Genomic DNA, 27669 nt, shown 5'->3' on the forward strand with positions numbered 1-27669 from the left:
TGGGGAGCCTCCCAAGACCATTTTTGATACTTCTGCAGCAGGGTCAGTAAGGTGGCCAAGTTTGGGATGATGAATTTCCCATAGTAATTTACTAATCAGAGAAAGGATTTCAATTCTGGCATTTGGAGTTGGTGCCTCCATAATGGCCTTTACTTTGTTTTCTACCAGATGTAAACCTTTGCATCCATCTGATAACCCAAGTAACGTCACTTGCCTGGAAGACACATTTTTCCCTCTTTAGGTGCACCCCAGCTCTTGAAAATCTACTCAAGACCTCTTCCACGTTCGCCAGGTGCTCTTGTTCTGAATTGCCTGTGACCAGGACAGCACCTAGGTATACTGCCATTTTGGGTAACCCCTGGTGTATTATCTTCATTGTCCATTGGAATATGGCACAAGCCGATGAGACTCCAAAGGACGGGCAAGTATATTCGTATAAGCCCTTGTGCATATTGATTGTAGCATACTTCTGGAATGTCTTATCCAGTTTGAGTTGAAGATAAGCATGGTTCATATCCAGCTCAGTGAATGTCTGGCCCACTGCTAACATAGCGTACAGATCCTTGATCCTGAGCATGGCGTATCTAACTTTGAGGCCCGACGGACCATTAACTTATAATCTCCACATATGCAGACCAACTTGTCTGCCTTAGGGATAGGGACAGTACAGCCCCTGATCCTCAATGGTTCAGCCATTTAAGTGGCTAGTCTGGCCTTTATGTGCTGTAAATTCAGAAGTTGAATATCAATTTGAAGATGATCATATGTCTGCTTCCCAGTAATGGAAACTGTCACTTCTGTGTCCACCTCCATTTTCAACTGGAGTAACGTGTTTTGACTGCTCCTATAACTATGCCTTAGCTGAGCCATTTGACTGAGCTTACAACAGTCCAACGTCTGGCATTTGCAACCTTCCAGAAAACATCCCCCACAGTATTTGGAGATGTCATTGTGTTTCCTTGACTGCCTGGTGACATGAGCTGTGCTCTGACATTGTAATGGAAATTCTTGACATCTTATTTGTACAGTTACCCTCAGTTGAGGAATGGTCATTGTTACTCGAGGCCCCTTTCTGTACCCAGAGAATATTACTTTCAGATGCCCCTTGTAGCTCTTGAGCCCCTTTTTTTTCATTTTCCAGTGGTAAAGCTATTTCAATAGCTTTCTTTCAGTTCGGATCAGGTTCTGCCAATAGTTATTTTTGGATTATCAACTTGTTTATTCCACACACCAGTCTGTCTCACAACATTTTGTTCAGGGACAGACACTAAGAGAATGCACAAGGGGTTATTCAATTTGTATACAACATGCCATGATTGAATTTATAAATCTGGACATGTGACTTATGTTGTGGCCAAGCGAACAACGTCATGTTCAGCGATAGAGTGAAGGGAGGATTGTGGCACTTCTGGTGAATGGAAGATTGGGTTGAGGTCACTGGTATCGCAAGTGATTCATAAACAGCTCAGGCAGAAAGGAACTGTCTAGGTTGCAGCCTTTCTTCCTCTTTCTCCTTGACCACGTCCTCCTCCTCTTTGTGCCCTTGTTTCTCAGCTTCCCGTCTGATAGGTGGTTGCCAGGGCTCTTGCTTCATCATAGCGAGGGTATGCAGCATTCAGCAGACCACCACACACCTTAATACCTACTGTGCCAAGTGTTGCAGGACTCCTCCAGACCGGTACACCATTCTTTCAATATGCCAATGGCCATTTCTTGTGGCAGTTGGGCCCATATTGGATATACACTGTGTATGTATGTGTGGGTTGCAAACCAAAGTCATGAGCCATACCTTCAGCAGTTTGCCCTCACCCCCAGTGGCCACTCTTTTATTTACTGAGGTGGATAAAATACAGCTGGAGCATTCGACTACTGCAGAATAAAAGCATCATGACTGTTGTCAGGTAACAGGGCACTGACCTGCAAGATACACTGCCTATGGCCACATACTGGCTGTGTGCTGAGGGAACGAAATCGCTCCAATTCTGGACATGCCGCGTGCCTGCAAACCAATGTGCTTGCACCAAATGGCGCCCTGCAAAATCGGGAAGTTTGCAAACCATTGTGCTCACTCCATCTGCTTATCTCTGGTGAGAGGGAATGAGAAAGAATCATCGAATCCCTACAGTGCAGAACAAAGCCATTCGGCCCATTGAGTCTGCACCGACTCTCCAACAGAGCATCTTATCCAGGCCCTATCTCCATAACCCCACATATTCACTCCGCTAATCCTCCTAACTTAAACATCTTGGGATACTAAAGCCAACATATCTTTGGAGTGTCGGAGGAAACCAGAGCACCTGGAGGAAACCCACGAAGACACAGAATGTGCAAACTCCATACAGTCACCCAAGGCCAGAATTGAACATGGGTCCCTGGCGCTGTGAGGCAGCAGTATTAACCGCTGTGCCACCGATGAAGTATCTATTTTTGAACAGAGAGCCTCAGTGGTCTCCCTTATGCAACAGTGGATTGCAAACTGCAAGATATTATTAATATCTCACACAAACCTGAAAGGAGCCAGATGCATAAATATTCATAGCCACCGGCACCTTTAGAGCCATTGGCACTTTGGTCCTTGTGCTGCTCTGAGCTGGAATTGGCAAGTTTTGGTGACAATCTGCTTATTGAAGCACAGTCATCGCTGAGATTCAAGTATAATTGCTTCCTCAACACTCAAGTTGAATATAGCTTGTTGCGGAGAGTCTTTCTCCCCTCTTCTTGCTCCCTCTTCCAGCAGCTCACCCTGTTCTTTAGAATTTCTGCTTATTCTTCTAGTAACACGCAATTCCAAGAGGACAGCTTCCTAGTGTATCCGTGAGAGCAACTGTTTGTGCAGAAGTTCTGAATTCAACAAAAATTATTTCAATGCCTGCCACATCACTCCCTGTCAACCTTTGAACTCTAAACAGTTCTGGAAAGAACCAAAAATATATTGAATTGTAGCAACAGCCAGAAATCAATCAGCAACTAACTCGATCTCCTTATACGGATCTGGTGCAGGGGGGTGGTTGTGTTCCTTATGCAGCTTAACACGTGTTCAGCTGTGCCAGGATAAGAGGGAGCATTGGTTGGTGCATTGAGCTCCAAGAAAGCAGTGCTGGCGCATTACCTTTTCCAAGATGCCTTGCAGTACACTTTGTGTCAGAAGTCTGTGTTTGCCACTGACACCATTTTGGATCCCTAATAGCACTTGTTCCCAAAAAACAAGTGGTACCTCACCCATTAGCTTTTATAAATATTTTGGTGTGATATCATTTGCCCATTTGTACAACTTGAGAATACATCCTGATTGTTCTAATGTCTCACTAATACTGAAGCTTTAAGGAGATCTAATGGCGCTACTAAAGTCTTAACGGTTTCAACTTACAACTCCGATTTCTTCAAAAGATTGTTTTTACGGAAGTCATTACTTTTTAGTGGGGAACTTGAGTACAGCTCGTTGGTTGATAAGAGATTGTACTCCAACTGAAATTTATGGAAGTCTGTTTTACATATCCCAAAAGTTTGGAGTTTTTCCTTTTATCTTTTCATGCATAGGGAAAGGCCGTAATTTTTTGCATCTGGACCACATGAGTTACTCTGTGAAGCTGCACCAAGCAGTAAATTGTTCATCACTGTATTTTGTCCAGCTGTCAGCAATATGATTTTAATACATAAATGCTGGACTCAGCATAGCTCTCATTGTTTATTGCAATGTCATATTTAAATATTAACCAAAAATGAGGCAGAATTTTGAACTGGCGCAATGATCTTTCCTGCGATTCAAAAGGATATGCAAGGAAACAAATGAAACCTGTTCATTTCTCCGAAAAGCACTGCCTGCACAGACACCGTTCTTGATTTTACCTGGTAGTTAATCTGGGAAAAACAGTGACTATGCTTCAGATGTGTTTAATGGGATGTGAAGCGATTTGGGACGACATGAGGATGTGATTTGACGCTGCATGGATACAAAATCTTTCATTAAGAGCATATTAGCAGTGGTTAGACAGAAGCAGCAGCTGTCACAGGAGTGGCTTGCCTACCTGTGTTAGTGATCACTGTGCAAAAGGCAAACAGTGGGAAGAAACCGAATCCTGGGATTCATGTTTGAAGCTAAATGTAATCAAATGGGGAGATGATGGTGTAGTGGTAATGTCACTGGATTAGTAATCCAGAGGCCCAAGACAATGCTTTGAAGCCATGGGTTCAAATCCCACCATGGCAGCTGGTGGAATTTGAATTCAGTTAATAAAATCTAGAATATAAAGCTCGTCTCTGTAATAGTGACCAGGAAACCATTGTCGAGTGTTGTAAAAACCCATCTGCTTCACTAATGTCCTTTAAGGGAGGAAATCTGTCCTTCTTGCCCAATCTGGCCTACACGTGGCTCCAGATCCACAGCAATGTGGTTGACCTTTAACTGAAGTGCCCTCTGAAATGGCCAAGCAAGACACTCAGGGCAACAAGTGTTGGCCTTGCCAGCAGCACCCACGTCCCATGAAAAAGAAAATTAAAAACTGCAGCCATATGTTACTGAGAGAAAGTGTAGAATGAGACAGAGAAACAGAAGGTGTGTACAAGAAAAAAGAGAAACCCACCACTTTCGGATTAGCAGTTGTCCTACTTTTAATGCAAGGTTTTTTCCTGAACTCATTCACCAGTGTGTGCTGCACAGTAAAAAAAACTAAAACTAAGGATGCAGTGATGACAGGATATTCATTGGAAAAATTCTTGAAATGCCTTATCTCCCACTGTGTTCTACAGCTGACAAAACGCCTCATTTAGTTTCATCTTTTTATACTGCAAACAGGAAGAAAGAATAGCAACAAGTGAAGCCAAACTAGGATTATAAACGTAATACCTAATAGTCCAGCTGCATTGGCTAACTCCCAGTCACCTGGGACAATAATCACAAGTACACAAATAGATAAACTACATGCATTGTTCAATGGCTTTTGACAGACCAAGAACATAAGATGATCATGAAAGTTTTATTAATTAGTCAGTATCTGCGACTCTTGTTGAAGATTATACATTACTTATGACTTTATTGGGATAATTTTTAGAATTAAGTAAAGCAGAACACTTGGTATTTGCTTCAAAGAACTGTCAAAATTTCAGTCGAGTCAGGGCATTTGACCAATAGTGAGACAACTAATGGTCTGCTCTAATCCCGTTTTCCTCCTCGATCACCATGTCTTTTTATACGTTTGTGATAATTTTCTCTGAACCTGCTTCTAATTTCCCATTGTTCTTCAAATTATAATCCTGAGTCCTCGTCCTAGTAACCAATTTGACAGACAATGAAACAATCTTTCCCTTTTTACCTCAGAACCTTTCACAATGTTGAGAACTTGCATCAACTTCCCTTTAAGCTTTTTTCTGTTTCACTGTAAAAAGCCCCAATTCACCTCTTGTGGAAATAGTAAAATAGCATTTGATCTATTTCAATCTATCTCCAAGCACACAGTGCAAAACAGCATTGTATATAGGCATGCATAGAGTTCATAAAAAGTAGATTTCCTGTTACATATTTGTCTGAATATGGTTGACTATTAGGTAGCAATGATATCCTCCTTATGTGAATCTGCCATTTTCTGTAAATTTGTCAGCAAATCCCAAAAGTTGTGGATTTTTTCCAGCACTGTAATACTAGAATCTGAATGTTTTTGCTTACCATTGACAGATTTGGATAGCGCACTTCGCTAGGATATTACACTCTAAGCTAACTAGGAGCAGCTGTTCTCATGTACTTGAGTGTAAAACTAGGTACAAGTTTTCCATTAGCTGCATTGCCCTTTCCATGAGTTTACTTATAAGATGATGCCATAGTAATGCTGCAGATAAGAAATCTTATACCATGCAGCTAGCAAACAGCAACATTAACTACACTTGAATGCAGCGCAGTTCGTTGGGATTACACGTAATAGAGTGCCTCCTGCTTTGACAGATAGTTTCCATTCTTTACATTTTCAGTCTAGATTCCCCAGGACAGGCTGGAGTGAATTGTAAGTGTCTTGGTGCTCTCAGGGAATATTCTCTGATGGATCATTTTCCCATTTTGGCCTCCAAGAAAATTCATAGCAAAGGTTTAGACTTTAGTCAAAAACGCAGTTTCTAAATTTGCAGATGAACACCAAATTAACATTCAATATCAAGTAGCATTGTAACAAATTATAGGAAAATATTAACCATTATATTAAAATATTAAATATTAACAATTGCTAAATGGACATATAATTGGCACGTGAACTTCAATTCGATTATATGTAAGATATATACAACAAAAATAGGGAGCTTGCACATCACTTAGAAAATAAGAAAATAATCTTATAAAATAATCTCTCTCTCAATGTCAATAAAACGAAGGAGATAGTCATCGACTTCAGGAAGCAATGTGGAGAACATGCCCCTGTCTACATCAATGGGGACGAAGTGGAAATAGTCGAGAGCTTCAAGTTTCTAGGTATCCAGTTCACTGACAACCTATCCTGGTCCCTCCACATTGACGCTATAGTTAAGGAAGCCCACCAACGCCTCTACTTTCTCAGGAGGCTAAAGAAATTTGGCATGTCTGCTACGACTCTCACCAATTCTTACAGATGCACCATAGAAAACATCCTTTCTGGATGTATCACAGCTCGGTATGGCTACTGCTCTGACCAAGACTGCAAGAAACTACAAAGGGTTGTGAACATTGCCCAATCCATCACGTAAACCAGCATTCCATCCATTGACTCTGTCTACACTTCCCACTGCCTAGGAAAAGCAGCCAGCATAATCAAGGACCCCATGCAACCGGGATATACTCTCTTCCTCCTTCTTCCGTCGGGAAAAAGATACAAAAGTCTGAATCACGTACCAACCAACCCAAGAACAGCTTCTTCCCTGCTGCCATCAGACTTTTGAATGGACCTACCATATATTAAACTGATCTTTCTCAACACACTAGCTATGACTGTAAAATTACATTCTGCACCCTCTCCTTTCCTTCTATCCTATGTACTCTATGAATGGTATGTTTTGTCTGTATAGCTTGCAAGAAACAGTACTTTTCACTGCATCCCAATACTTGTGACAATAAATCAACTCAATGTATCTAAATGGAGTAAGAGGAGCACAGGATTTAGAAGTACAAATCACTAAAGGTTGTGACAAGATCATAAAAGAAGCAAGCCAGACACTAGGATTTATTTCTAGAGGGATAGAATTGATAAGTGAACTAATGCTATACTTGTATCAAACTTTGGTTAGATCACACCTGGAGAACTGTGTACAGTTCAGTCATCATACTATGTAGGCATGGGAGAGGGTGCAAAAAGATTTACAAGGATAACATCAGAATTCAAGAGAAGATGAACACGATTGGTTTATTTTCTCTTGAAACAAGAAGATTGAAGGATGACTTAAAGGTCATAAAGCTATGAAAGGTTTTGATGGCGTAGAAACAAAGAGACTATTTCCTCTTGTTGGGAAGAGCAAAACTAGAAGTCATCAATATAAGAGTCACCAAGAAATCAGATGGGGAATTCAGAAGAAACCTGTTCACCCAGAGAGTGCTGAGAGCGTGAAGCTAGCTATCATGGGGAATGATTGAAGCAAATATCATAGATCCATTTAAGGGGAAGTTATTTAAGCATGTGAGGGAGAAGAGGGTTATGCTAATGGAGTTAGATGAAGAAAGATGGGAGGAGACTTGAGTGGAACATTAACAACTGTATATCCAATGTAAGTCAAATGTCAATCCAAACATGACTTTAACTATTTCTGAAGCCCAGGAATATACACAAATTGAATATTGTCTCCATACCTGAAGAATGTCTCCTAACACCACTCTCATACTGCTGGGCAAATGGCAAGATGCTGGACAACTGAAATAAAAAAGACTTGTCACTCATTACTCTGCTCTGGAACTTACCAAAACTCCTTTCCCCTGACACTCTCACCTTCTAACATATCAAATTCAAGCTCAGAATCACTACTCTTTACTTTGCCTCATCATCCCCTACTCTTCTCAACCTGGTGACAGGCTACACCATACATCTCTTTTATGTATAAACAAAGATACAAAAATGGCAAACATACTGTTAATTGTGACTTTCACCAGCCATGGAAAAGTAGCTGTGTTTTTTTTGATTTGGAGCTCATTCATTGCTACAGTCAGAGGGACATGTCGGGTGGAATTTTCTGATATTTTTTCACTGTCAGTTGCAGTGAGAAAATCGGTGTGTAGCTCTCCAGCTACACAGCTGAGTTTTCTCTCCAGATTCTCTGGCACTCAGTGTGCAGAGATTTTGTGGGTGTTTGCACTGTCACTCCAGTGGGGCGGGGCCTGATAGAGACAGCAACAAGGATCGGGGCTCCATCTTCAAAGAGTGCCTCAGTCTGCATCGGAAATAAACTCCCCCTGCCACCACCCCCCACCCCCTCCCCGCCACAGACACAAGGAACTCTCCTCCAAGCATTGAAGTGCCCACCCCCACGCACATAAGGGGGCCCACCCCATAATGGGGCACTCCAGAAGACACACCCTGGCACTGCCACCTTGGCACCGTCAGGTTGGCATTGCCAGGGAGCAGTTGAAAGGGCACTCCCCAGGCATGTCCCTCTTCCTCTGGGAGCTATACTTATCTTTGTATCCCCAACAGGTTCCTCTTGACTGTTTCAAGTTTTTAAAAAGCTGTTGTAAACTTCGCGGACATGACATCAAATTGACATGGTGTAAATATTAAGTGAGGGAGGAACATATTGTGGAGAAGCCCTATAATTAGGTTTAAATATATTAACATTTATTGAAATGAGGTTCCTGCCCTACATCATGGGCAAAGGGCATGCAAAATCGGGGAACAAGATCTCACCGGCAAGGATCTTGTTTCCGCCTCTCGTGCGATTTTGGGCCCGCGTCACCATTTATGCTGACAGCTAACACAGGCTCAAAATTCCGCCTAATGTTTGTCATTTCTGTGCTCTTGGTAGCCCAAGAGTTCTTTATCAATTCACATCCGCAGCAGTCTGCCTGTACTTAAGATGAGCACTTTGGAGAAGCCTCCTCTGATCTTCACATGGCTCTGCTCAGTCCTCACTGAGTTAGCACAGATGGCAATGAAGAACTGCTGGCCTCTGATTGGGTGGCAGCTATTGACAGGTGGGATTTCCTGTGAGGCACTTCATTCGGTCAGGTCTCCCCCAATGTAACATCGTAGGTTACCCACCAATTTTCCAACTGGTGAGCAAGACCCGTATTGGAAACATTGGGCGGGATTCTCTGATCTCGTCCATAGCTGCCTCGATGCCAGCGAGAATGGAGAATTTGGCGCTCAGCCAAAACGCCAATCACTGCAGCAGCACCGAAGAATCCCAATCGTGGACAAGGTCGAAGATTTTGGGTGATTAAATGCAACCCAAAGTCATGCAATGGAAAGGTAACTTTTGTAGAAGTACTTTCCGTGGAAAGCAACAATGATTGTGGTGGCAAACTAGCTTTCTACTTTTAATTTTGTATTTTCTTTGTTTTTTAAGTTTTAATATTTGCAATCCAAGTGTTGCTAACTCTACTTGACCTGACTGGGAATGTTGTACCTTGTGTTAAATAAGAGCTGTGAGCTGGTAAAAAGTAAGGCTAAAACTTTAGATGTTGGGTTATCTAAGACTACAATGGGATCTTGATCCAGTGGGCCAAGGAATGGCAGATGGAGTTTAATTCAGATGAATGCAAGGTGTTGCATTTTGGTAAGACAAACTTACACAGTTAATGATAGGTCCCTGGGGAGTGTTGTCAAACAGAGAGACCTAAGGCTGCGGGTACATAGTTCCTTGAAAGTGGTGTCACAGGTAGATAGGGTGGTGAAGAAGGCATTTGGTACACTTGCCTTCATTGGCCAGAGCATCAAGTACAGGAGTTGGGACGTTATGTTACAACTGCACAAGATATTGGTAATGCCACATTTGGAGTACTGCATGCAATTGTGGTCTCTTGCTATAGGAAGGATGTTATTAAACTGAAAAGGGTGCAAAAGAGATTTACAAGGATGTTGCTGGGACTGGAAGATTTGCGGGTTAGGTTGATTGACCAGGTTAAAAAAATTGCCCCTTAGAGTCCTGGGATGCGTAGGTTAGAGGGATTAGCGGGTAAAATATGTGGGGGTAGGGCCTGAGTGGGATTGTGGTCGGTGCAGACTCGATGGGCCGAATGGCCTCCTTCTGCACTGTAGGGATTCTATGAATTATAAGGAGATGTTGGATAGGCTGGGACTTTTTTCCCTGGAGCATAGGAGGATGAGGGGTGACCTTATAAAGGTTTGTAACATCATGAAGGGTCTAGATAAGGTGAATAGCCAAGGTCTTCTCCCCAGGATAGAGGAGTCCAAAACTAGAGGGCATAAGTTTAAGGTGAGAGGGAAAGGTTTAAAAGGGACCTGAGGGCAACGTTTTCATACAGAGGGTGGTGCGTATATGGAATGAGCTGCCAGAGGAGGTGGTAACAGTGAATACAATTACAACATTTAAAAGACTTTTGGACAGGTACATGGAAAGGAAAGGTTTAGAGGGATATGGGCCAAACACAGGCAAATGGTTCCATCTGGTCGGCATAGACAAGTTGGGCCGAAGGTCTGTTTCCATGCTGTATAACTCTATGACTCTATGAGGCAATCCTTTAGTTTGAAGCCTGGAGCTGTAGCACTGAAAGTATCTCTGACTGGTACTGTGTTTGATACCCTCTGGGATCAACTCTTGCTTTTTCTTCAATATAATTTTCTCCTGCTTGTCTGATCAGTTTCCTCCACCATGCGACCTCTCTCCCCTCTCCTTAATTTGTACTCTTGGTTTACAACCTCCTTCTTCAGTTTTCTGTTTTTCCTTCCTATTTTGTGTGTTGCAGATTGTTGTAAAAATCCAACCTGTTCATTAATGTCCTTCAGGGAAGGAAGTCTCCCATCCTCACCTGGCCTGAGTTATATTGGACTCCAGCCCCACACCAAATTTTTCATTTGATTTATTATTGTCACATGTATTGGTATACAGTGAAAAGTATTGTTCCTTTCACTATACAGACAAAGCATTCCGTTCATAGAGAAGGAAAGGAAAGAGTGTAGAATGTAGTGTTACAGTCATAGCTAGGGTATAGAGAAAGATCAGCTTAATATGAGGTAGGACCATTCAAAAGTCTGATGGCAGCAGGAAAGAAGCTGTTCTTGAGTGGTTGGTACGTGTCCTCAGACTTTTGTATCTTTCCCGATGGAAGAAGGTGGAAGAGAGAATGTCCGAGGTGCATGGGGTCCTTAATTATGCTGGCAGCAGGAAGTGTAGACAGAGTCAATGGATGGGAGGCTGAGCTTCGTTCACAACCCTTTGTAGTTTTTTGCGGTATTGGACAGAGCAGGAGCCATACCAAGCTGTGATACAACCAGAAAGAATGCTTTCTGTGGTGCATCTGTAAAAGTTGGTGAGAGTTGTAGTGGACATGCCAAATTTCCTTAGCCTCCTGAGAAACTAGAGGTGCTGGTGGGCTTTCTTAACTATAGCATCAGCATGGAGGGACCAGGACAGGTTGTTGGTGATCTGGACATCTAAAAACGTGAAGCGCTTAACCATTTCCACTTCATCCCCATTGATGTAGACATGAGCATGCCCTCGACTACACTTCCTGAATCGATGACTATCTCCTTCGTTTTGTTGACATTGAGGGAGAGATTATCGTCAACGCATCAGTTCACCAGATTCTGTTTCTCTTTCTATACTCCGTCTCATCATTGTTTGAGATCCGACCCAATACGGTGGTGTAATCAGCAAACTTGAAAATCGAGTTGGAGCGGAAATTGGCCACACAGTCATAGGTGTGTAAAGAGTATAGAACGGGGCTGAGGACACAGCCTTGTGGGACACCGATGTTGAGGATGATCGTGAAGGAGGTATTGTTGCCTATCCTTACCAATTGAGGTCTGTGGGTTAGGAAGTCTAGGATTCAGTTGCAGAAGGAGAAGATGAGTTTCATTGGAATAATGGTGTTGAAGGTTGAGCTGTAATCAATAAAGAGTCTGACATAAGTTTATTTGTTATCCAAGTGTTCCAGGGTGGGTGTAGGGCCAGGGAGATTGCGTCTGCTGTGGACCTGTTGCGATGATAGGCGAATTGTACTGGATCCAGGCAATCCGGGAGGCCAGAATTGATTTGTGCCATGACTAACTTTTCAAAGCACTTCATAAAGATGGATGTCAGAGCCACTGGACGTTAGTCATTAAGGCACGCTGCCAGGCTTTTCTTTGGTACTGGGATGATGGTCGTCTTCTTGAAGCAAATAGGGACCTCAGATTGGTGTGGAGAGAGATTAAAGATGCGAAGACCCCTGCCAGCCGGACTGCACAGGAACTGAGTGCTCATTCGGGTACCCCATCCGGACCAGTCGCTTTCCGTGAGTTGACTTTCGAGAAAGCTGCTCTGTCGTCTGTGAAGGTGACCTTAGATACAGGTTTGGCCAAGGCTTCTGAGGTGAAGGGCATGCTGTTGGTGACCTCTTGCTCAAAACGGGCATAGAATGCATTGAGCTCAATGGGGAAGGGTGTATTGGCGATTTTACATGCCTTTATCATGTTATGTCTTGCAGACCTTGCCATAGCTGGTTGGAGTCTGTGTGGTTAGCCTGGGACTTTATCTTGGTCCAGTACTGTCTCTCGGCATCTTTGATGGATCTTCGTAGATCATATCTGGATTTCTTGTATAGGTCAAGGTTGCCTGACTTGAACGCCTCAAACCTGGACTTCAGCAAGCAGTGGATATCCCTGTTCATCCATGGCTTCCGGTTGGGAAACATATGGATTGGCTTCTTTGGCATACAGTCTTCTATACACTCACTAATGAAATTAGTTGACTCTTAGGTGCCCTATATCGCATGCAGCTGGAATCTATGGACCTTGCAGACCACAATTCTGCAGAGGAGTTGATTAATTCTGAGGGTGCACCATCACAGGACTTATAAGGAGGTCTTTTGGCACAGTGGGTTGTATCCCTGCCTCTGAGCAAGAAGTTCACGTCCCACCCCAGGACTTGATGGTGAAGGAAGGTATGTTCGTAACGCAGTCAAACAGGTTGAGTATCAACCTGAAAAATCTTTTCAACTCACACCAATGGCAGCCAGGAAGAATGGCACCCCTCTGGCGACAGGCTAGCAACCTGTCCCAGGAATAACCTCACTGTGGAAACAGATGAAATTATACCTTGTGCACCTCTAGATGTGGGAAGTGAAACAGTATCACAGAGCTCATGTTTATCATGTACAAGCTCAGATACTTGCACTCCAGTGGAACCAGAAGGACAGATAGATTGCTAACATAGCTAACAAATGAGTCCCTGTACATCATGACAATGGTGTATAGACTCTGGATATCAACAGAATTCCCTCTTCAAATGGGATGCCAGATACCTTGGTTTTGGCCTTGTATCACCAACAACTCTCCAGAAGTAGCAGCAAAGCACGGCTGACCAGTGAGAGGATGATGGTGAAAGGGGCAGGAAAGTGGGTATCTCTCTCAAAGCATTTTCACTTTCACCCGTCCCCCCACATCCCACCTCTGGATCAGACAGTCAATACTGGATACTCTGCCTCGTCTTTCAATGGCCTCATCTGTCTCTGCAAGTTCTCATCCAAGAACATCTTAGCAATGGAAGCAAGAATCTGAAGCCATGGGGTTCTACCATGTAGGAGTGGTGGGAAACAAGACAAGAACGCTTTGCAGTTGCACCCAGATATGCACATGGGTGTTTGGCAAAACAATATGAAGTGAAGTTTCTGTCTTAGCTCAATCACATAAACGTTATGCAAAATCAAAATACTGTGGATGCTGGAAACCTGAAATAAAAACAAAAACAAGTTTTCTAACATTTTTTGTTTTTATTACACAAAATTGGATTCTTTGGCATCACTTTGCTGCCTTGCCCATTTTTTGATTGCTATATGGTTACTCACTTTTGATCATGTTTGATGATGAATGAGAAGATGTGAGTTGATGGTGGCTAATGGAGAAATGTACAAGGGGGTCTGTTCTTTGCAGGAATGCTTTGTGCCAGTGGCATTGGGGTGGGCAGGGAAATGGTGGCCATTACGTGTACTTCTGAGGGAACCTTGCATTAAGAAGGGAATCCCTGGCACAGTAAGATGAACAGTTAGTGGTGCAATACCCTCACCGTCTTCTTCCTCTTTGTTTTTCACCTTCTTGCAAAAGGAATTGTCTGAAGAGAAAAAGAGGATTTGGCCCTGTTTTTCTTGCAGGGCCAAATCTTCCTGCATGAAATGCTATTCAGAGCACATCACACCATGACCATTCTGGACACCCAGTCTGGTGTTTACTGCAAGGTGCCAGCAAGTTTAGCTAAGCACCTGAAACACATCTTCAGTATAACACTGGCTTATTCAATCTCATATTCATTGTAGCACTGTTTGCTCTATTGGTCTGGTTTCTGAGGAAGCTCATGGGACAACACCTCATCTTTCGACTGGAAACTTTACAGCCCCCTGAACTAAACATTGTGTTCAAGAATTTTAAATCAAAGCCTCTGCCCTCATTTTGTTTTATGTTTCTTTACTTTTTTTTCTAATTTCTCACTTAACTTTTTTTAACTTTAAGTTCAGACAGGAGCTATTCAGGATCCTGCTCTTCACACCTCCTCTAGACACATCTTTTGATTCTCAATGTGTCCCATTATCATTCCCTTTGGCCTTGTACCATGAAACCTTTGTCATTTAAAATCTCACCTGCCGTCAAGCCCATCACAGACTTTAATCTTCTGTCCTCCTCCCCTTTCTTGGATTAAAACTTATTATATTTCTAACTTTTCCCAATTCTGATGAAAATTCACTGACCTGAAACGTTAATGCAATTTCTCTCCCCACAGGTACTGACAGAACTGCTAAGTATTTCCAGCACTTTCTGTTTTTATTCTACATTTTGGACCTTTTTGCTTTACCCACTGATCTCCTGTGGCAGTGCGCACAGTGAGTCAGAGGATACGCTGTTTTATAACAGCAGGGGTGTTATCAATAGAGTATGACAGGAACTGAGCGTGTTATTTTACTCTGTAAAGTTCCCATCGTCTTTCCTTCATACTAAGAGCACAGCATCTGTTCCAACTACACTTCAACATTTTGTGTCAGTCCAGAAACAATTCATAGAACAGCAGGGGTGAAGCTCCATGCATCTCTCTCTGACAGTAGGATTCAGTGTCCTGTACTATGACAGTAAATATATTGGTAACCAGCACTGCTGAACCTGACTATCTGGAGCAGACTTTTAAATTGTGAAAAATCTCTTGACTTGCCTATTGACATTTATAGAATCCCTACAGCGCAGAAAGAGCTATTTGACCTATCGAGTCTGCATCGACAACAATCCTACCTGGCTCTATCCCTTTAACCCCACATATTTATCGTGCTAATCTCCCTGACACTAAGGGACAATTTAGCATGGCTAATCCACCTAACCTGTACATCTTTGGAGTGTGGGAGGAAACCGGAGCTCCCGGAGGAAACCCACGCAGACACGGAGAGAATGTGCATACTCCACACAGACAGTTACCTGAGGCCGGATCCCTGGTGCTAAGAGGCAGCTAACCACTATGCCACTGTGCCGCCCTTTAGAATGTATTTTGAGGGTGTTTCTCTGGTCACAGCTTCAGGGTCAAACTAATACGGTTTAAGTGCCTCGGGCTACATCTTGCCTTACCACCTCACATGGAACTAAATAAAAACAAAAAGCATCCTTCTGCTGGGCTTGTCAGTTTACTTTTAAAAACTTATTAATGTTGCCCAAGTTACTTTTCAGATGTTCACTAGGAACTTTTACTCCCTTAATGGAGAATAATATAATGAATTTTTAATTTACAACAAATGTTGAAAAAGCAGATACTTTTGACTAATCAAAGAACCAGCACATGTACAATGGACTGAATGACCACCTTCTCTAATATTTCATTCTGTTGTTTGATATCTTTTAGCAGTGGGGAGAAAATGGATTAATGTTGATGTGTAAATGCTGCTACCATGCGCAACTTTTACACTGATGGATGTCCCTCAAAACGACATGCTTTTTCACAAAGTTCTGGTTTCCCTGCAGTTCTGGCTTTGGATACACCAGTTAGTCTCCCAAGAGTTACGCCACAGCATACCATGGATGTGTCAACTGTACTTGGGCTGCAACAACAAGCTTAGTTTCATGTGTAAAACTCATAAGTTGATTTGATTATATGGATGGCATTGTAGTGTCAGCACATTATAACTGAAGTGGTTTAACTTTGCGCTGCCGCAGAACTTGAGATGTAAATCCAGAGTTGGACCATGCCTGACTTCATGATGAAGCAAGGAGAGGCTCACTGTTGAAGGAGCCTCAGTCCATTTTGTTATAGTCAAGCCAGCTCGCTGCCTCCAGATTTACAATATACCCTTAGTACGGAATTAGCCCTTCATCTCGGGAGCCATCTTTTTCCATTCTGGGGCTGGAACAAACAGTGAGAAGATTGCAGATAAATTTCAAATATTTATTTACAGGAGATCTGCTAGTAATATCTTTCAAGTTTTCTGTGTTGACTGCATCTCCTGGTTAATGGCCCACTTTGTGTCACAGTTTGGCTGTCACACTTTATTCAGTAACTCACATGAAAAAAAACAGCATGTCAGAACTAGAAAGGACAAAACGAAAGTTTGTTTGTTTAGGAGGTGCAAGAACAGAGACACCTGGGGTGTTTGTGTACAGATTTTTGAAGGCGGTAGGACAAGTGATAAGGCAGTTAATAAAGCACATGGGATCCTGGCCTCTATAAGTAGAAGCAAAGAGTACACAGGCAAGAAGTACTGCTAAACCAATTTGCCAGTTCAGCCCCAGCTGAAATATTGGCTGGAACTTAGAACATAAGAAATAGGAGCAGGAGGTAGGCCATCTAGCCTGCCCCATCATTCAATAAGATCATGGCTGATCTGAAGTGAATCAGTTCCACTTACCCGCCTGCTCCCCATAACCCTTAATTCCCCTACCGATCAGAAATCCATCTATCCGTGACTTAAACATATTCAACGAGGTAGCCTCCACCACTTCAGTGGGCAGAGAATTTCAGAGATTCACCACCCTCTGAGAGAAGAAGTTCCTCCTCAACTCTGTCCTAAACTGACCCCCCTTTATTTTGAGGCTGTGCCCTCTAGTTCTGGTTTCCTTTCTAAGTGGAAAGAATCTCTCCACTTCTACCCTATGCAGCCCCCTCATTATCTTATATGCCTCTATAAGATCACCCCTCAGCCTTCTAAACTCCAACGAGTACAAACCTAATCTGCTCAATCTCTCCTCATAATCTACACCCTTCATCTCCGGTATCAACCTGGTGAACCTTCTCTGCACTCCCTCCAAGGCCAATATATCCTTTCGCAAGTAAGGGGACCAAAACTGCACACAGTATTCCAGCTGCGGCCTCACCAATGCCTTGTACAGATGCAGCAAGACTTCTCTGCTTTTATATTCCATCCCCCTCGCGATAAATGCCAACATCCCATTTGCCTTCTTGATCACCTGTTGTACTTGCAGACTGAGTTTTTGCGACTCATGCACAAGGACCCCCAGGTCCCTTTGCACAGTAGCATGTTGTAATTTTTTTCCATTTAAATAATAATCCAATTTGCTATTATTTCTTCCAAAGTGAATAACCTCGCATTTGCCAACGTTATACTCCATCTGCCAGATCCTCGCACACTCACTCAGCCTATTCAAATCTCTCTGCAGACCTTCCGCTTCCTCCACGCAATTCACTTTCCCACTTATCTTCGTGTCGTCAGCTTCCTGGCTGTTCTTCTGGTAGGTTCTTCTGGTATCCCCACGTGTTTCCCAGCAGCGTGGGGGGGAATGAATGGAAAATGGTAGAATAAGATCTCGCATGCTGCCTCCCGTTGCAAGAAACACATCATGGGGAGGCCAGAGAATCCCACCCATGGTTCCAATTCTGGGCATTACACTTTCAAAAGCATATGAAAACTTTGGAAAGATGCAGAAAGGATTAACCATAATTCTATGATTTTCTGGAATTTTTAATTCCTGAAACAGTAACAATGTGCAGGGAATATACTGAGCAGCAAGGAATAAACAGTACTTAAAGGAACCAGTTTTGACCTTCAAAAAATCATAAATCATAATTGGGCAATCAGCAACAGCCACCAATGAAAGACAGTGAACCAATCAAACCTCTCTTATAGCCATGCTTAAGCTGAATACTTCACACTGCAAAGATTATCTATAAATAATAAAGACAAAGGCCGGGATTTTCTGCTTCTGTTTTTCTCAGACGGGAGTGGAAAATCTCGCAAGAAATCCAAACCATGTTTCATGCTGATGTAGAAGCGTGAGGTGACTATCTCTCCCTCCACCAGTGAAGTAGAGCATTTTCTGACATTCAACCATATCCGTACATTACCATAAAATTATCCAGCCTCTATTCCTGAGTCACCCTCCCACCCCTGTGAGAAAGTCTGTATGAGCCAACCAGCATGAAACCTGCCTGGTCTCCCAAGGCACCTGGTGGGCAGAGTTCCCAAAGGAGTGCGTTGCTCAGGAGGGAGAGGATTATATCCTGGCACTACCCCCTGTTGGCACTACCCTTGGCACTGCTGCGTTGTTGAGGGGGGGGGGGCGATCTTTGGTAATTAAGTTGGTGAAATGAACCTGCTCCACCACGTTATGTCATGGGACCTGCCCCTTGACGTTTTGGAGCCTAAATCCTGAACAATACAGGGGAGAACAGATCCATTGCTGCTGGCAGCTTCAACACCACCTTTCCTACCTGCTACGAGCTGGGAAAAATTTGACAAAAAAATTTTTTAGATGTCTAAATGTAAAACTTGTCTGTGTAAGTGTTTTCTGTCAGTAGCCTGGCATATTCATGGTAATATGTTTAAAACCTATTGCCTTGCATGAGAACCCTGGGTTTGTTCAGGGTTTCAGAGCCAGCACTATCATCTGGAAATGAAAGATAGCAGGTAACAGCTCCTAGTGTGTCCCTGTGTGCACAACTTCCAGAGATTTTGGGCTGGATTTTCATGGAGTTGGGGAGATTCCATGGAGAATGGCAGGCTGGACACGATTCCTGGATTCCCAAGAGCATTCCCAGACTTCTTCAATTTTCACCTGTGTGTGTTAATGTTGCGAGCTTCTATGGATCGCAAGCCCACACCCTGCACTCCTGACCTGGCCAACTCCATAGAAGGGATAGGCATATCCTAGCTCTCTGCAATTTTCATAGAGTCTGCAAGATTTTAAAGGGCATGCGATTCACAGCACCTCAGATGAACCATAGTCTGAATGAGAGAACCCTTTGAAAGAAAGAAGCATATGTTTTCCGGTGTTGCTGGGGTAATGTTCCTAAATAAAAACAACTTAAGTTACTATATTCGAGTGGCTGTTTACAGCATCTTACATGTATTACAAATAAAACTTATATACAAAACCAAATTTTAGAGGGAAATCTTTGTATTTTGTAATGGTTATAGCACCCATCTTCACTTTGTTTATGTATACTCAGAACTCAACATTGGTTCATATAGATGGTTAAAATTGTACCTTTACTTAAATTTAGAAGGAGGTTCTGATTAAAAATCTGACATTTAAAATGATTTGCCGAAAGATTCTGCTTAAATATACTAAATACTGTTGCGATATCTGATAAAGAAAGAGGTTAAACTGAAATTCAGTATGTTGCATCGTCTTCATTATAAAAAGCCACAAGCTAAAGAGGCAAAGAATAAAGAATTGCTTGCAGAGATTTATTTCTGTAACTTTGGCAGTTATATATTTATCTACCTTCAGTGGATAAGAAATCACTATTTACTTTCTAGGAAATATTCTCGCACAAAATTCTTTCCAAATTGTCTCTCTGTGCATCTTACACCTTCTGCCACACTCTAGCACCTCCTCTTCTAACAGTGTCAGCTCAGATTCACTGTGAACAATGCCGTGGGAGAGCTGTTCAGATATATATTTATTTATATGTCTACTTTTCAGATGCAGCTGTCACACTCAAGGTGTGGCATATATCCTACTTTTAGAAGTTATATTAAAAGAAACAAGAAAGATATTCATTTATAATGTGTAGGAAAACCTTGCTCACCAAGAAAAAAATCTTCTAATTAATTTCAGGAGTCGCATTTTAAAGAAGTTTTAAGTAAGTCAGTCCGGTCTCTAAATGGCCTGAAGATTACTTTGAGAACAATAGGTCCCTAATATGGTCCAAGGAAAGCACATTCTGCCTTGTAGTCTTTATATGACATGACAAGTTATATACTCTGAGCAACAGATGGACATATCATGAGTTATTTGATGTAATGCTCCCCATATCCTATAAAACAGCATATTTTATGAACTGATCATTGTCTGCGTGTAGATATATGTACGTGCGTCTATCACGATCAATGGGGGATAGAACTGGATTAGGCCCCAGAACAGGCATGGGAATCACAATGCATGATTAACCCGAGTTTGTTATTTCTGATTCAGGCAAACTTTATGCTGGCTCCTCATTTAAATATAGTAGCATGCAGCCCAGCACAGAGCGATGTTTAGTATATGCTAGTGTAGGAGGTCCAAGTTCGTGGAAGGCTAGCACCACTTAAAATTAGCCTGCACTGGAGATGGCTGGGAGAAAATGCTGAACTGCAAGTAGAATCAATATGATTCGGTAGGTCAGAGAGCATGTTGCAAAGTACTCTGATGCAGTACTAGAAGCCTTGGTAAAGGATTGGACAGAAGGAGAGAGCTCCTAACCTGGCATAGGCGAGGAGGCTCTCCAGACAGTCACTGAGAAGACAGTGGAAACAGACAGGTATTGTTGTCAGTACTAGCATTTAGTCCTGAGAAGCTGGCTGCGGTGTCAAAGCAAGTTCAGTGACCTGTCACAAGTGGTCATGCTTCTTCAATTGCCATATCTTTGTAACTGAACCAACTCTGTGTTGGGTTTGCTAAGTGAAGAGAGTTCTCAACACGGTGAACCTAACCTGTAGAAATGTCTGCCCATAGGTCAGATTTTCGGTTGGGAGCTGGGCTGAAATGAGTCGGGGTGGGTGATTCCAGACGAACATGCAGGCAGCCAGTTGCGGAAGCGGGCTGGCACAAGGCCTGCCACTGTGCTCCAGTATTGTGTTTAAATAAATACAAGACATTGCTCCAGCCCTCGCACCTTCCACACATTCCCTCTGCCCCATTAATGCCAACCTATGCCAACTCATGCCTCCCCAACCAATCCCCCATGGCCCCCAGACACCCTCTGCCAACACATTTTTGTGGCTCCCTCATGCCTCAAGCCAGTTTAGTGCCCCTCTATCCATCCCCCCATAGTCCCATAGCCTCTATGCCAACAGTGCCCCTCTTGCAACCTCCAAACCCCTATGCAAACTTAGTGCCAATGCATGCCAATTCATGCCCCCTTCCACCGCCCTTTGTTCTTACCCCCTCCATGCCAACACACCTAGTTCACTGACAGCATTGACACTTCCTGGATACTTTGATAGGTTTGATAGCTAGACAGTTCCTTGACAGCTGTACATTGCTTGACAACTGGACAGTTCCTTTAAAGCTTGATAGTTCATTGACAGCTTGACAGTTCTAATGATTTTGGGTGTTAAAAATGCATAATTATCTTCACTTTGAACAATACCATAGGAAGCCTTACCTCTCCCTAAGGGTGCTTTACCCCTCCAAAGGTTATCTAAACGCATTCACCAAGTTCAGGCCTCCTCTTACCTGTTCTGATCTGTACCCTCTGGATTCCAAACACCTTTCTTCAAAAATTCCACTTCAATGGAGGTAGCTGGTGTTTTAAATGGCTAGCCTCCACAAATCGTGCATTCACAAACCCTACCTCCAGTCCTGCTCCCATGAAATGCTGAGCCCAGGGGCAGAACTGAGAATTTTTGGCCATTTGCAGAATTTTCACCACAATAGAGAGGCTCTCCGTTGTGGCAAAAAATTTGGGACTCATTGTACATTAGCTATTAGCATAGGGGCAGAATCAGAAAATTGAGAGTCACTGGACAAAATGGTCCGTTGCTCGGGCAAGGGCATAAGGCCAGAGGAACAGTTCATCCACAAGTTCTACTGCAGAGGACTCAGATGACGTCTTTGATGGGGCAACCTACAGGGAACATCTGATGGGCATTCATACAGAAATGTTCGGAAAAAGGCAGGTCGACCGGAAAGCCTATTTTTACTGAAAGGAGCATGGAGTCATGCAACACTAACTTAACACAGGATTTTGTGCCAATCTTGGAGTCCATCATTTCCAGCATGGAACTTGGGCCAACTTCACAGGACCCAATCATGATGCAGCAACTGATTGCCACTGACTCAACTTCCAATGTAACATAAGCAGAAACTTCCAACATTTGAGTACTATAGTGGAAGCTCAGACTGAAATCATGCAATCCCTGCTTGTTGCCATGCAAGACCAGCTTGTTGCCATGCAGGTTCAGACTACTGCCATCATGGTTGCAGAAACCAGTGTTCAAAATGGCTTCTTGGGTTTCATAGTCTAGCATTCTGTCCTCCAACAGATAGAGGTTACTTGGATTGCAGAGGATAGCAGAGGCCCGTTGGAGCAGCACCCTGCTACCTACCCTCTGGATGGCGGCATTCATGGTTATCTTTTGCATGGAAAATTGGATGAACCACATGGTAAAGTTATTTGGAATTCTTTTGTGATGTTTTTAATGTTGTGACCAAGAGAACACTGTGATAGCCAGTGACAGAGTCAAGACAACGTGTGTGACTGTTGTAGAATGATGAAATTGGGGTTGTGTTCACTGGTATGGTAATTTAATGAGCCGGTGCCAGACAGCCTGACTGGAAAGGGGATGTGTTGGTTGTTTTCTCTTCCTCCTCCTTCCCTTCTCCTCCTCCTTAGTTTCTCACTGTTCCCTCATGGGAAGGGCTGTTCCTTCATGATTGTGAGGTTGTGTCGGGTGCAGCAGACTATGATGGATCATGACACCTGCTTTGGTCAGTACTGCAGGGCTCTTCCAGGCAAATGAAGCATTGCTTCAGCACCCCAGTGGTCTGCTTGATGATGTTTTGTGTGGCAGCATGACTCTTATTAAACACAGGCTGCCCATGCGTGGTTGCATTGTGTATCAGAGTCATGAGCCAGGTGATCGATCAGCAGATGTTCCTTGTTCCCAGCAACCTCCCTGTTTGATGTTGCGGTTCAAATTATGATGGTACAATGGACCGGTGCAGCATAAAGGCATCATGACACGATCTGGATACCAAGTGTTCATCTGCATGTTGTGCTGGCATGATTGCATACCAACTTCATATTCAGCGAATGGGACCTGTAGTGTTCAGTTGTTCTGTGCTTGATTATGTGAGGCTGTTTACTTTTGATGTTCACTGTGCTTGATTAGTTAAGCCTGAGGTAAATATTTAGCGAAAGAAAATAAACAGAGGAGTAACTGGAAGCATGGAGTAGACACTGAGTAAAACAGTTACACACATAGAAACTAGTGCCATGTCTACATAGGGCCCAGATATAAAATATACAACAGGAACCTTTACAGCTGTGGTACATCTCTGAAATTGGATGTGGCACACGCAAAGCCCCCATGTGTGCAGTCAGTGGCACCCTGCACCATGTGGAGGCCCCTTACTCATTAACAGTGGAATGTATTGCCACATATCCACTGTGAACTGCAAAGGGCTTTCTGAATTCATATCGGCCTGTGAGCAGCAGAGAACGTGATTCTCCTGGTAGCTGCAGTAGAGACTGCAGACTGTAACCATGTCTCAATGTATACATAGCACAGGCTGAATCAATGCCTATTTTTTAGAAATCAACACTCCAGCAATCAGCAAATATAGAAGTCATTATAGAAGTCAATCAACTGTACTTGAAGGTGTTCCAACCAATGCTACTTCTACTAATTTTAATGATAAGTATAATATAGCAGTTATAACTTGTGCTGTTTTTGACACCGTGTTTCGAAACTGCTGTTACTGGCATTAAAGCAAAGTGTTTGCGATATTAATGTCACAGTACAAAACTATGACGAACTGCCTTGACACTGCACCAACTTGGGAGAACTTTACAAATTGACAACAGGAACCTTTCCTATTAGGCAAATCATATTGAAGTTTGAGCATGAACCAAATGGTTGGGTAGTGCACGCCTGAATTTCTAACTTGCGCTGCTCAGATTTGAGACTCGCTCAGCAATGTGGATATATGAGTGGGATCAGTCTGTGTTACATCCAACTTCTGGGAAAAAAGTGAGCGTTTGGGAGTGACAAATTTCTAAGCATGATCTCATGCCTGAGACCCCTCTCCTGGAGGTGAATGAGCTGCCCAAATGGCAACCGATAACATCCCGGGGTGGCTGCCCAAAAACAGGCTTTGGGCTTCATGAACATGCTAAGCTAGGGCTAATTATATATACTAAACAGGCTCAGCTCAGTTTCTCTGGGTCTACAGCAGCCTAACATCCATCCCAAGGCCTAGCTGTGGTCAGTGCTCGCTGAAATTCCTGCAGGCCAGAACGATTGCTGTCCACAGCTGACCCACGTTATGTAACTGAGGCCCCTGCCCTTCTCCAGTTTCATATTTTAATCTGAGACATTAGAACTATTTCACTTTCACTAAAGCTTTGCATTTTAACTGCAGGCCATCTTTTACTCTGCAACAACAATAGGCTGAAAATAGTCAATGAATTTATTAAAGTGCTCGCAGATGGCAGCCGTGAAGTGGTTAAAAAGAGTGAAGAGGTTAGAGTGAGGAATAAAACTGTAGACTATAATGTACAGATTAAGAAAGGATGTAAATGTGCAACATATACAGCAGGGCAAAAAATTCAAAAGTTGCACATGTGAAAGTCATCATTATTCAAATGTAAAACACATGGTATAGAACATAAGAACTATTGTGGTCTATAGAGATTTAAGTTAAAGGTTGAAATGATACATAATAAAATGGGAAAATATATGCTTAACAGTATCAGTAAGTCAAAAGGGACAATGTCTGAAACACTTTGAAAATCCCAAAGTACCTTTTGCTGAAGTTTAAGGAAATATTTGCTGAGAATGATTCAAACAATACAATGTTTTTCCAAAGAGCAAGATTGGGGCAGTTCTATTGGCTGTTGTTCAGGAAAATCAGTACTTCTTGGCATTCTTTTCAAAGCCAATGTTTAGTCTTCTGTTATGTACAATTAAGATGTGAAGTAGATGTATCACACCCAGCCACCCAGACCTCAACTAAAGGCCTAGTCAGCATCTTACCTGGCAACATCCAACTCACTTTGCCAGTTTTATAATTCCAATCATGCTACAACTAGATGTGTTTATAATAATATACATATTCACATTTGCAAAGATATAGATTTATGATTAATAATTTCCTGTAGTTTTAATATAAAGAAGGAAAGATTTACATTTTTATAGTGCCTTTCCTAACCTTAGGATGTCGAAAGGCCAGTTGAAGCATGGGCACTGTTATAATACAGGAAATGCAGCAACCAATTTGCACCCAGCAAAGTCCCAAAAACAGCAATGATATAAATGATCAGCTGTTGGTGGAAGGTCACATATTGGCCAGGACACTGGACGAATTTCCCTGCTCATCTTCAAAATAGTGCCATGGGATCTTTAGCATCCACCTAAGAGAACAGATGGGACTACAGTTTAATGCCTCATTCGGCACACGCCAGTTCTGACAGTGCAGCGCTCCAGTATTGCATCAAAATACTTCAATCTTTTAAATGTGCATTGATACAAGTGTGAATTTGCAACTTGGGGCTACTACATGGTCAGATGTGTCATTAGTAACATGCCAATCAGGCAGACATAGAAAGAGATTCGGAGAGAATCAGTCTCACCCTCTGTTTCTAATCCATTACATGGAAAACAGCAGAATGTTAGGGCATTATTCTTGCATAGAGCCTGATTGCAGTTAGCATCACATTTTGAATGTGTTGTTTGGGCCACAGAATTTTTTTCCTACATTAATTTTTGTGGCATTGCATGGATGAGGGGACACTATTCCCCCTTTCTAAGCAATAAAAAAGGTGAATACCTGTGGCGGGAATTGGCTGATGTAGAGCATTCAGGTATGTCAATTGAGGAACTGGCAATGGGTTTCTGTTAGTTGCATCACCGTCATAAACAGGGCAATAAGGGAGAATAAGAGAGTTAATTTCTTTGTAACGGAGGACTGGACTTCAATATGACTGACCATGAAACTCACCTACTCCTACTGTCTGCCATCAGGCATACTGAAAGGATCTACAAGTTGATAATCAACTTGTTTGGCCACCTTATGAACCCACCTTCCATGGCCATCAAGTCATGAAGTAGGGCTTGCACCCAGTGTGTCTGGCCTAGATGTAGGGACACTGCCACTGCACTACAAGACAACCCCACAAGATTGTTATCATCATTAAAGTCAGACCTGAGCTGTCTGACCAGCTCCCACATACAAGTAATTACAATTCTTTTGTCATAACATCAAGTCAAGATGAGCAGGGTTGACTGCAACAGTTGTTTTACTAAGTTATTAATCTAGGGATTTTTTTTTTATACTAGGGATTATTGTGGAAGATAGAATTCTATGCTACCAGCCCCACACTCATAATTATGGAAATGGTGCTTGGAGAATGCAGTCGTGCAACCCCTTTCAGAGTAATATGTGTCACACAAGAATATAACTGCACTGATTGGCTGCTGTGACTATAGAGTGGACAAGACCCAATGTCTATGAATTAACATGTGAGGCAGGAACACGTTCAGAGAACGAGCACCCTTGTTGGAGAGGAGGAGATGTGGAGAATAAAATCTGACTCTTCAGATGAATAAGGCTCAGGCATATAAAGGATAGAGCAAGAGGAGACATTTACTTTCAAGGGTAGATTCAGGAAGAACATAAGATAGCTTCAGTTGGAAGAAGATGACCTGTTTTGGAGTAACTTACTTCAATTTCTTCCAATATTTGGGAAAAGAAATAAATTTGATCACAATTGCTCGAACAGCAAGAAAGAGGAGTGGACAGACAGACGGTCATTCCCGGGATTTAGATTTTCCATACTGGCAATTTGGGTAGCGTAGAGATACATGCACCCCCATTTGTAATCAATGAATGTAAAATGTACACTCAATCATTGAGATTCTTGAGTTCCTTTGTTGAAGTTGTGCTAGAAGAGTCTATTCATAAAGTCTACCATGTAACCTCTGGATAACAGCTCAAAGCGGCTGAGCTGTACAAGGCCTGACTTTTCGCTCCCGGGCCAGGAGCACAGAATTGGGACCATTCTGGCCCTGCAAACCCAACCTAGGAAAAAGTGTCCCAGAATGTTGAATATTTGGTTCGTGATGGCAGGTCAAAATTGTGGTGGATGATGTTAGGAAACCAAAGGTAGTTTTAAGGTATATATATTTGTATTGGTAAACATTGGAACTAAGGTCAGTTTAATTTAATGTTTCTGTGCCTGGAAGGGATGTATAGTTATATTCATGCTGGACAAAGATGTTTGCATGTGTGGGGGTTGGTTTCAATTCCAACGGGGATTCTATTGTGTTTAGAGAGAGCTATGGCATGAAGAATAAATATAGTTTCTTAGCACCGAGAGGCCCTTGAAAGAAAAAGACTTTCCTTTGATCTTAGCTTAACTGGAAGCTGGGGCATTTGGTGACAG

The 27669-nt window shown here is 42.7% G+C and overlaps 1 protein-coding gene across 1 annotated transcript in view; it reads left to right on the forward strand.

The window, feature by feature from the left end:
• The window catches only part of sugct (succinyl-CoA:glutarate-CoA transferase), a 481778-nt gene that overhangs the window by 410719 nt on the left and 43390 nt on the right, over positions 1–27669 (forward strand). The gene's annotated exons all lie outside the window — the stretch shown is intronic.

Source organism: Mustelus asterias, chromosome 7, assembly GCF_964213995.1.
Source record: "Mustelus asterias chromosome 7, sMusAst1.hap1.1, whole genome shotgun sequence".
Classification (NCBI taxonomy): Eukaryota; Metazoa; Chordata; class Chondrichthyes; order Carcharhiniformes; family Triakidae; genus Mustelus; species Mustelus asterias.